Source organism: Malania oleifera, chromosome 13 (assembly GCF_029873635.1).
Source record: "Malania oleifera isolate guangnan ecotype guangnan chromosome 13, ASM2987363v1, whole genome shotgun sequence".
NCBI classification, from domain to species: Eukaryota; Viridiplantae; Streptophyta; class Magnoliopsida; order Santalales; family Ximeniaceae; genus Malania; species Malania oleifera.
In genome coordinates, this window is record NC_080429.1 from 74,408,469 (window position 1) to 74,420,473 (window position 12,005).

Consider the following 12,005-nt stretch of genomic DNA (forward strand, 5'->3'; position numbering starts at 1 on the left):
CAAGAATTGGAGAGGCAGGGGGATGAGCAGAGGAGCAAGTATAATCAAGTGCTGGAAAAGATGGAGCCGTGCATAACGAAAGCAGGCTACTGGGAGGCCAAGTTTCGGGCTTTGCGTAGAAAGACGACACAGCAAAATGCAGAGATTGTGCAATCATGAGCAGATTTTGATATTTGATTAGATTTGTTATTGTATGAAAGGATTCTATTAATGAAAAGCGGATTTTATTTTCTACAAAGATGATGATCTCTTCCATGAACCTTGATTGGAGTACATTAGGTTGCATACATATGTTTCATATTTGTGAAATTTACACTTGTCTTGAAAAGACCATTGCATTTCATGCATGCATACCTATGCATTCACGATTCTAAAAAGGGAAAGTTTTGGTTTGCAGTGCCTAGCCACAGAATCCGTCTGAGCAAGCAACATTGAGACTGTCACGCATCAATACAATACCAGGAGAAGGGCAAAAGAAATGAGTGAACAATTGGAAGGTAGAGTCCTGGGCATAAAGCAAGGACAAGAAGAATTGAATGAAAAAATGAGCAAGATCCTGGAATTGTTGACGAACAAAGGAAAAGCAGTGCAGAATGATCCGGAGACAGATATGGATCCTACTCATCCTCCAGGGTTTACCCCAGTACATGGACAAACGTCAGTTCCACTACCTGGCGTCATGGAGGGTTCAATGCCAAGTATACCCCCGTTCATCCCTAATATACCAGCACAGGGGTTTCCAGTAGTGGGGACTCCCCCATTAGTAGCTTCTGATTTGGGGGTAAACAGATCTGAAACTGAACGTCGATACGATGTACTAGAGGAACGTCTGAAAGCTATTGAAGGATCCAATGCATTCGACTCTGTAGATCCCAATGATTTGTGCCTCGCGCCAAAGGTCACCCTGCCACCAAAATTCAAAGTACCAGATTTTGAAAAATTTAATGGAACTAATTGTCCTCGAACTCACCTGCGCCTGTATTGCCAAAAAATGGCTGCCCATTCCGATAATGAGAGACTAATGATGCATTGCTTTCAAGACAGCTTGACAGGGGCAGCTATCAGGTGGTATATTCAACAAGATCGGACTCGGATCCGCACATGGAAAGACCTGGCTAATTCTTTTATAGCTCAATACCGCCATGTTATAGAAATGGCACCCGATCGTATGACCTTGCAGAGTATGCAAATGAAGCCCACCGAAACATTTAGAGAATATGCATATAGGTGGAGGGACATGTCTGTCCAAGTCAATCCTCCGGTGGAAGATAGGGAGGCTATTTCCCTATTTGTGAATACTTTGAAAGATCCTTACTTCGGGCATCTCCTAGGGGCAACCCCCCATGACTTCATGGACATTGTTTCTACCGGAGAGAGGATTGAGACGGCCATCAAAGTCGGGAGAACTAAAAGTATTAGTACAGAGACTGGTCTAGGCAAGAAGTGGACAAGCAAGAAAAAGGAAGAAGAGGTCCAGATGGTTCAAAGACAACAATATCAAAGAGAGCATGGCCAAGGGGCTAGGAGGAATTTTGTTTTCGAGCCCTCTGTCAATCAGACAGTTCATACGGGAGGTAGACCCCAAGTTGTTCCTTCCGGGGCCATGCCCGCCCAACCGAATATGCGAACTCATGATAGAGGCATCCAGAGAAATATGAGAAGGATAGATCCTATTCCAATGACATACTCAGAATTATTCCCACAATTGATGGAGAGGAACTTAGTTTCAGTCATTCCTGGAACGGTCGTTACGGCACCTTTTCCACAATGGTATGACCCCGAAGCCAAGTGTGCATATCACGCTAACACTCCCGGGCACACTATTGAACGTTGTTGGGCATTCAAAAATAAGGTTCAAACACTAAGAGAAGCTGGATGGCTAGCATTTGATGATAAACAACCCGGAATTCAAGGGAACCCTTTGCCCAATCATGGGGGTAACAATGTCGGAATGATAGAAGAAGGGACGAATGAGGTGGATTTTGAACAAATGTCTTTAGATTGGGTGTTCAATGAACTTATTGCGGCAGGTCGGATAGGGCAAGAGGCTGTTTGCCCCACTAATGCACTTTGTTTATGTCAGAGTAAAGAAGGAAGATCTGTGAAAAAGTGTGTAACTTTTAGAATGTTTTTGCAAAAGATGGTGGATAACAAGTTTATAGAGATTGGTTGTACCCGCAAAAGTGGAGAGATTGCAGTCATTGGGGAAAACAGGCCGGTATATCATCAGTGCACTAATCAACCATTCATACCTACCATGAACAAGGCTCTTCCCACACTGGAAGCGCCAGCTCGCTTGGTGATCTCTACTCCCAGGCCATTCCCATACAAGAATAACCAAGCAGTACCCTGGAAATATGAATGTGAAGCGTATGTCGAAGGAAGCACCAGCAATATAACAGGGGTGAAAGGGATAACTCGAAGTGGTAGGGTGTATATGCCAGATTCTTCTAAAACAAACTGACAGAATGCAGGGGAACCAGACAGGGCAGTGAAAAGTCCAATATCTAATGGAGAGGCCGAAGAATTCCTGAAGATAATAAAGCATAGCGAGTACAACATTGTGGACCAACTAAAGAAAATGCCGGCTCACATATCTGTTTTGTCACTTCTACTAAATTCAGAGACCCATCGGGAGGCGTTACTTAAAGCCCTAAATCAAGCCTACATTCCCCAGGATATCAGCGTTGATAAATTCAATCATGTGATCAGAAGTCTGGCGGCCTCCAACTACATCACTTTTACTGATGAAGAAATTCCGCCAGAAGGCCAGGAGCACAACAAGGCGCTGCATATATCCACCAAATGTAAGGATCATATGATGTCTCGAGTCTTGATAGATAATGGGTCATCCCTCAATGTTATGCCAATGACTACACTGCAGAGGTTACCCATTGATCCTTCTTATGTGACACCCAACAATTTGGTGGTGCGTGCCTTCGATGGAACACAAAGAGAGTCCGTAGGGTCGCTTGACATCCCTATTCAGATTGGACCCGTAACCTTCGATATCACTTTTCAAGTCATGGATATTACACCTTCATACAGTTGTCTCTTGGGAAGGCCTTGGATACATAATACTGGGGCAGTTCCCTCCTCTTTGCATCAGCGAGTGAAATTTGTGGTAGGGGATAAACTGGTATGTGTTAATGGGGAAACCGATATAATGGTTACTAAACCTTCTTCCACTCCCTATGTGGAAGCAGCTGAAGAAGCCCACGAAGATTCATTCCGAGCATTTGAGATCATCAACGTCATTACTATAATGGAGGGATCTTTTATCCCTCAACCTCGGATCTCTTCTTCCACGCGTATGGTGGCTACTGAAATGATTAAATCAGGGTTTTGCCCAGGAAAAGGGTTGGGGAAGTATCTTCAGGGCATCGCAATGCCATTGTTACCAGAAGGCATGAATGAGAGATACGGCATCGGATATACTCCTACTTTAGCTGACCATAAGAAGAAGGCAGAAGAGAAAAGAATACTCCGAATCGAGAGGCGCACAGGAAGAGTAAGTACCAAATGGGGGGTAGAAGTCCCGCCAATGAATCAGACCTTTCGAAAGGGCAATCAAGTCACTCTTGAGGAAGAAATGAAACAGATGAGCATATTGACCTTGGAATCAGGGGACCACATGAATGACTCAAGTAGATGGATCTACCCATTAACCACAGGAACAGAAATTCAGAACTGGACATCTTTTGATTACCCAATTCACTTCATGTAATAGCTTTTGCTCATTTTGCTTTCTTTTTGTAATCCGTGGACATTATTGCCTCGGACCGTTTGTCTTTTTCATCAATAAAACCAGTATGCATTTCTTTCGCATTATTGCATACTGGTTCATTTGTCAAAGAATTGTTTACCTTTGTTTTATGCAGGGATAGGGAAAATAATCATACCAGTATTCAGGAGCCAGAAATTGATGTTAACTTTGAAAACTTAATCCTAGAAGCTGAAATAGAAGAGGAGACTGACTTATCACCTGAAATGCAAAGAATGTTGAAATCAGATGAAAAACCAACTTTAACCAGTAGTGACCCCACGGTCACAATAAATTTGGGGACTAATGAGGAACCAAAAGAAGTAAAAATCGGGGCACTGTTGGGAGGAAAAGAAAGATGCGAAATGATAAACCTTCTGAAGGAATACCAAGATGTTTTCGCATGGTCATATCAGGACATGCCGGGATTGGATACGGACTTAGTAACACATAAAATACCCATTTACCCAGATAGCAAACCGGTAAAACAGAAACTGAGGAGAATGCGCCCAGATATGTTGATCAAAATAAAAGAAGAGGTACAGAAGCAGTTTGAGGCTGGTTTTTTAGAAGTAGCCAAATATCCAGAGTGGATGGCCAATGTAGTTCCAATAATGAAGAAAAATGGAAAAGTGAGAGTCTGTGTTGACTATCGAGACTTGAATAAAGCTAGCCCTAAAGATAATTTCCCACTTCCACACATAGATGTGCTGGTAGACAATACGGCGGGACATGCCCTGTTTTCATTCATGGATGGGTTTTCTGGATATAATCAAATTAAGATGGCCCCAGAAGATAAAGAGAAGACCACGTTTATCACCTTATGGGGGACCTTTTGCTACAAGGTTATGCCCTTTGGTTTAAAGAATGCAGGGGCAACCTATCAGAGAGCCATGGTAACATTATTCCATGACTTGATGCATAAGGAGATAGAAGTATATGTGGACGACATGATTGTTAAGTCTCGAGATGAGTATAGCCATGTGATGAACTTAAGGAAGCTATTTAAAAGGCTACGAAAATGTCAACTGAAATTAAATCCAGAAAAATGTACATTCGGAGCTTCTTCAGGAAAATTGTTGGGATTTATCGTAAGTGAGAAAGGGATTGAAGTAGACCCAGATAAAATAAAAGCTATTCGAGAAATGCCTAGTCCCAAAACCGAAAAAGAAGTCAGGAGTTTCCTAGGCCAATTGAACTACATAGCTCGATTTATATCTCAGTTGACTGCTACTTGTGAGCCCATATTTAAGCTGCTGAAGAAGGATAACCCCGAAAAATGGAGTGAAGAATGTCAGAAAGCATTTGAGAAAATAAAAGAATATCTATTGAACCCTCCAGTTTTGGTTCCCCCTGTACCTGGAAGGCCTCTTATATTGTACTTAGTAGTATCAGAGAATTCCATGGGGTGTGTGTTAGGACAACACGATGAGTCTGGAAGAAAGGAGCGCGCCATCTATTATTTAAGCAAAAAGTTCACGGAATACGAATCTAGGTACTCTAACCTGGAGAAGACGTGTTGCGCTTTGGTGTGGGTGGTTAGTAGATTAAGGCAATACACGCTGTATTACACAACATGGCTGATTTCTAAAATGGATCCGATTAAGTATGTTTTCGAGAAACCTGCAGTAACAGGACGGATGGCTCGTTGGCAAATGCTGTTGACTGAATATGATATTACATATGTGACGAGAAAAGCCATCAAAGGGAGCATTATAGCAGAATATTTGGCTGATAGGGCCGTTAATGATTACCAATCCATGGAGTTTGACTTCCCGGATCAAGATATTGATTCAATTGATCAAGAAAAGGAAGGTAATGTTGGGTGGATGATGCTATTTGATGGGGCAACCAACGTATGGGGGCATGGAATAGGGGCTGTACTCATATCACCAGAGGGTAAATATTACCCAGTCACAGCCAAACTCACCTTTCCGTGTACCAATAATATAGCTGAGTATGAAGCGTGCGTATTGGGCTTACAGGCGGCTATTGACCGAGGCATTAAAAAATTGATTGTAAAAGGAGATTCTGCTTTGGTAATTTATCAGTTGACTGGAAAGTGGGAAACCCGGGATTCCAAATTAATACCATATCAGGAGTTCATTCAGGAAATGATGCAGGAATTCGATACTATCAGTTTTTCGCATTTACCGAGAGAGAGTAACTTAATCCCTGATGCGCTAACAACATTGGCGGCTTTATTTAAGGTTGAGTTCGGAATAGAGATTGAACCCATTCGAATAAGGATGCATAGGGAACCTGCATATTGTATAATGACGGAAGAAGCCGATGGGAAGCCATGGTTTCATGATATCAAAACATACATTCAATGGAAGGAGTATCCCATAGGAGCCTCTAATAATGACCGAAAGACAATTCGGAGGCTAGCTATGGGATTCTTCTTAGATGGGGAGATATTGTATAAAAGGAACCATGATATGACCCTCCTACGGTGCGTGGAGTTGCAAGAGGCCAGACAAATCATACAGGAAGTACACGACGGCGTTTGTGGGACCCATGCGGGAGGACACTCGTTGGCCCGAAAAATCCTAAGGAGTGGATACTATTGGATAACCATGGAACGGGATTGCATAGAGTATGTTCGAAGGTGCCATAAGTGTCAAATCTATGGAGATCGCATACAAGTCCCACCCACTCAACTCCAGGTTTTATCTGCACCTTGGCCTTTCTCAGCATGGGGCATGGATGTGATCGGACCAATAACCCCGAAGGCCAGTAATGGGCATCGATTCATTTTCGTGGCCATTGACTACTTCACAAAATGGGTAGAAGCAGCATCATACTCTAATGTCACTCAAAATGTAATCAATCGTTTTATCAGGAGAGAATTAATTTGCAGGTATGGGATCCCAGAAAGGATAATATCAGACAATGCTAAAAACTTGAACAACGAGGTCATGACAAAATTATGCAGTCAGTTCAAGGTCAAGCATCATAATTCAGCCCCCTATCGACCTCAAATGAATGGAGCAGTGGAAGCAGCCAATAAGAACATCAAGAGCATCTTGGAAAAAATGACAGGAGACCTATAGAGATTGGCATGAGAAGTTACCTTTCGCTTTATTGGCCTATCGAACCACTGTTCGAACATCTACAGGGGCTACCCCTTTCTCTTTGGTATACGGAATGGAGGCCGTAATTCCGATAGAAGTTGAGATTCCATCGTTACGAGTCTTAAAAGAAGCAGAGTTAACCGAAGCAGAATGGGTGCAATCTAGATATGACCAGTTGAATCTAATTGAAGAAAAAAGATTGACAGCTATAGTTCATGGGCAGTTATACCAAAGGAGAATGATGAGAGCTTTTAACAAGAAAGTGCGTATTCGACGGTTTCAAGAAGGAGATCTAGTCTTGAAAAAGATTTTACCAATTCATAATGACCCCCGAGGTAAGTGGACCCCAAATTATGAAGGGCCGTATGTGGTAAAGAAAGCATTTTCAGGAGGTGCCCTATTGTTATCAGACATGGATGGAGCCGATCTGGTGCACCCCACAAACTCAGATGCGGTAAAGAAATATTTTTCTTAGAAACCCTGTAAACTCTCAAGGAAATTCAATAAGATGACGATTTGCTTCATAAATCTAATGACTGTTCATTATTCATGTTTTGTTCAAATGATAGATGGCCATCGTTGGCCGATTTGCTTTCCTATAAAAGAGCCAAATAACGATTTACCATTTGATAACCAAATTGAGCCTAAATGATAAACCAGTATTTTTTTCAAAAGTCAGTTTACAAAATTTAACCTGGGTATGGGTCCTTTAGGGTCTGGCAAGTCATATGAGACAACAATTGGCTACTCGAAATGATGACAGGCCATCTTTCTGCTACCCAAAAGAAACAAAAAGAGATCCCTTGCAAGCCCTTCTTGAGCCTGGAAAATTCAATTTTTGATTAACCTGTCAAAGGATCACACCCCACATTAGGGCAATTTCAGAGGATTAGTCCCAAATGAAGTCCAAACAAAAATGACCGAATCCCTTCATGAAAGAGAAAAACAAAAGGGAGCAGCAAAAGCAAATGGAAAAAGAAGAAAAGAGAAAGAAAATAAGGGATATACTACGCATGTGATCTTTGACCAAGTTGCCCTTGATGAAAGTGCTGATTTTGAGCCTTATTTAACTCTTTCTTTCTTTAACCCGTACCCCTAGCCTATATTACAGTCCAAATAAAAGACCTGACCAGATTGGTATATATTGTTGTCTCTAATGATTTTTCAGACTCAATGATTGAGTCTGAACTACGTAATGACCTGATCCTAAAAAGGTACGTAGGCAGCTTGTTCAAAAGACAAGTTCGGTCAAAGCCAAAACAAAGTGCCTCAACTTAAAATGGGGCAGAGAATGTCATTATGGGTTGGGATTTTTGAGCCATAGTTTCCCTCTTCATTAGAAAACCTATATCCCCAAGCCTACGTTTCGTCCTGAGTCTTAAAGACCATATTGAGATCAAAACATGAACTGAACCTGAGGCAATAGTTTAATTTGAGAATTACAGGGGTTCACAACAGAATAAGGCGAAAGGAGGGAGAAATGTTTGGGGTCATCAACGAAAAGAAAAAAATCAATCAAAGGAGAATTAAGTTTGACAACTTAACATTCATGTGCTTCGACTTTTTGAATACTGGTATAAAGTTTTCCCTTTGAACTGACATTTAAGTCTGGTAAACTAGTCATCTTGCATATATGATCTTTTGATATAGCAAAGGGATGTTCCAATTACATGGTTGGATATTTCTCAAAAAAAAAAAAAACCTTTTTCATTGTCCCAAGAATAGGGTAATCAAAAGAATTCGCTAGTATGCTTCCTGTTTCAATGACCCAGAGCTTTGGAAATGTGGTGTACAACCGATAAATAAGGCAAAATCTGAGGAGGTTGTGGCCTTCATATGAAACTGAGAGCTTTTACTGATGCATTTGCAATGAGGCAATTGTCGTGTCAAAACTTGTCTCCCTATCCAATTGCATTAAGCAAACAGGGTTAATATTGGTTATAGGTCCATTCAACTGAGGCAGATTTTTTTAGTGAGTTTTTAGCCAAGTCAATCATCTCCATGATTGGATGAATTAAGAAAATTGAGCCAAGATTAGTTACAGATGAAAGATGAGGTTATTGATCACAGACGCACCAGGGGAAAAGATTCAGGCATTTCCTTCATTCATTACCATACATTTCATGCATTGCATAAAAACATGTAGCAATATATCCCCATGTTCTGGCACCATAGTAGACAGTATACATGCACTACTGCATTCTAGTCATACTCCTCTTGTCATGCATCTCTTTTGATCATTATCCAAACAACCTTTGTCTCACTAATGTTTGAGTTATTACTGCATACACTATAGCTCGGGTTCCTACACCCGGTGCAAGTCATCCTTCTGTGAACTATAGCTCGGGTTCCTACACCTGGTGCAAGTCACCTTTTGTGAACTATAGCTCGGGTTCCTACACCCAGTGCAAGTCATCCTTCCGTGAACTATAGCTCGGGTTCCTACACCCGGTGCAAGTTATCCTTACGTGTACTATAGCTCGAGTTCCTACACCCGGTGCAAGTCACCCTTTCGTGAACTATAGCTCGGGTTCCTACACCTGGTGCAAGTCACCTTCCGTGCACTATAGCTCGGGTTCCTACCCCCGGTGCAAGTCACCCTTCTGTGAACTATAGCCCAGGTTCCTACACCCGGTACAAGTCACCCCTTCGTGAACTATAGCTCGGGTTCCTACACCCGGTGCAAGTCACCTTTCCGTGAACTATAGCTCGGGTTCCTACACCCGGTGCAAGTTACCCTTCTGTGTACTATAGCTCGGGTTCCTACACCCGGTGCAAGTCACCCTTCTGTGAACTATAGCTCGGGTTCCTACACCCGGTGCAAGTCGCCTTTCGGTGAACTATAGCTCGGGTTCCTACACCCGATGCAAGTCACTCTCTGTGAACTATAGCTCGAGTTCCCACACCCGGTGCAAGTCGCCCTTCCGTGAACTATAGCTCGGGTTCCTACACCCGGTGCAAGTCACCATCCGTGAACTATAGCTCGGGTTCCTACACCCGGTGCAAGTCACCATCTGTGAACTATAGCTCGAGTTCCTACACCCGGTGCAAGTCACCCCTCGTGCACTATAGCTCGGGTTCCTACACCCGGTGCAAGTTACTCTCCGTGAACTATAGCTCGGGTTCCCACACCCGGTGCAAGTCGCCCTTCCGTGAACTATAGCTCGGGTTCCTACACCCGGTGCAAGTCACCATCCGTGAACTATAGCTCGGGTTCCTACACCCGACGCAAGTCACCCCTCATGAACTGTAGCTCGGGTTCCTACACCCGGTGCAAGTCACCATTTGTGAACTATAGCTCGGGTTCCTACACTTGACGCAAGTCATTCTCATGTGCTCTCAAGCATACATGCAAATCGGTTTTCACAAATCATTTTGGTCTCTTCCGTTACAATGGGTCTGGTCCAAAATCAGCGTCTTTTATCTTTGCAGGTTTGTTGCCACAAATAACGTAGGAGAGATCCTACTTTTACTTTGAACCAACGAATCCTACAAAGAGGGGCAGCTGTAGACACCCCATTTTTACCCAGGCCCAATATATGTATTACTATTATTATTATTTTTGTTATTATTATTATTATTATTATTATTATTTTATTTATTATTATTATTATTATTTTTCATTAGTATTATTATTATTACTTATTTTTATTTATTACTTCTATTTTATTATTATTATTATTATTTATTATTTTCATTATTATTTTTAATTTTTATTATCATTACTATTAATATTTTTTATTACTATTATTACTATTATTTTATTTATTATTATTATTATTATTATTATTATTTTTCATTAGTATTATTATTATTACTTTTATTTTTATTTCTATTTATATTGTTTATTATTATTATTATTATTTATTATTTTCATTATTATTGACATTATTTTTAATATTAGTACTTTTACCTTTATTATTACTATTATTATCATTATTTTATTTATTTATTTATCTTTGTTATTACTATTATTATTATTATTTTATTATTATCATTATTTTTACCTTAGTATTATTATTATTACTTATTATTATTACCATATTAATAATTATTTTCATATATATTATTTCCAAAAGAAACAAAATACCATAAACCAAAAAGGAAAGGGGAGATTTAGGGTTTCTAATTTTTTCTCATAAAAAGCCTTTTCTTCTCTTCAAAAAAAGGGGGCGCACAGTGAAAAAAAAAAAGGGAGGAGATCCGTTTCTGCTCTCTGTCTCTCCCACCTCTCGGACTCTGTCACAGCAACCCAAACCTTGACGACCATCCACCTTACTGACCACTCCAGCAACCACCCTCCATCTCCATAGATCCCAGACCACCCGTAGGCTCTCTTGCCCTCTCCCTTGCACCACACATCCGACCACTGCATCCTAGCTTATACTCTTTATCCTTCCATTAAATCCGGCCACCATCAGACCCGTGAACCACCCGTGACCAACCTTCAAGGCCATCCACGGCACCACCTGCACAACCCCTCCAGTCCGTCGCTGCTCACGGCCATGACCCCATCACCGACAACACCCACTGCAACTCCACAGATCCACCCGCCACAGCGCCACCAGCGGCTGTCGCACGTTCTCCAGAGCTCCTCTCCAACCTCTCCTGTGCTTCTCTGCACAGCCACAGGAACCCGAGACGCCCCACACCAGCCGCAGCAGCCAGCACTGCCGAGACCCCCCCCTGTGGCAACCTTCCCTACCATTCTCCCGCACCAGTCACACAAAGCACTCGCAGCAGCTCCATCTTCTCCGGCCGCGAGCCACTGCTGCAACTCCGGCGACCACGAACAGCCCCTCCAGCCCACACCGCTGCAACACTCCGGCCACCGGCCAGTCCTCCTCGTCGCAGTCGCCGTCACCACCTGGCACCTCCAGATTTCCTACCATCATCCTCTCAGTCCCGGCTGTACCCCCCCTCTGTTTTTTGCTGCACACTGTCTATATACATACACACACACAAATATATAAATATATATGCATAGGTATACTGGTATCATGTGGATTTCAGTACATAAAGTTAGTTTTTTTTTTTTTTTTTTATGTGATTATTGGGAGGTATGTTAATTGTTATTATATATATATATATATATATATTTAGATTTATATGATTTATCATTATTCTATTGTTCCATGGTTTTGGGTTGTTATTTTATATATATG

At 41.8% G+C, this 12,005-nt stretch overlaps 1 pseudogene; it reads left to right on the top strand.

The window, feature by feature from the left end:
- Positions 1 to 1,477: 1,477 nt before the first annotated feature.
- Positions 1,478 to 7,315, top strand: LOC131145907 (uncharacterized; annotated as a pseudogene).
- Positions 7,316 to 12,005: the final 4,690 nt, after the last annotated feature.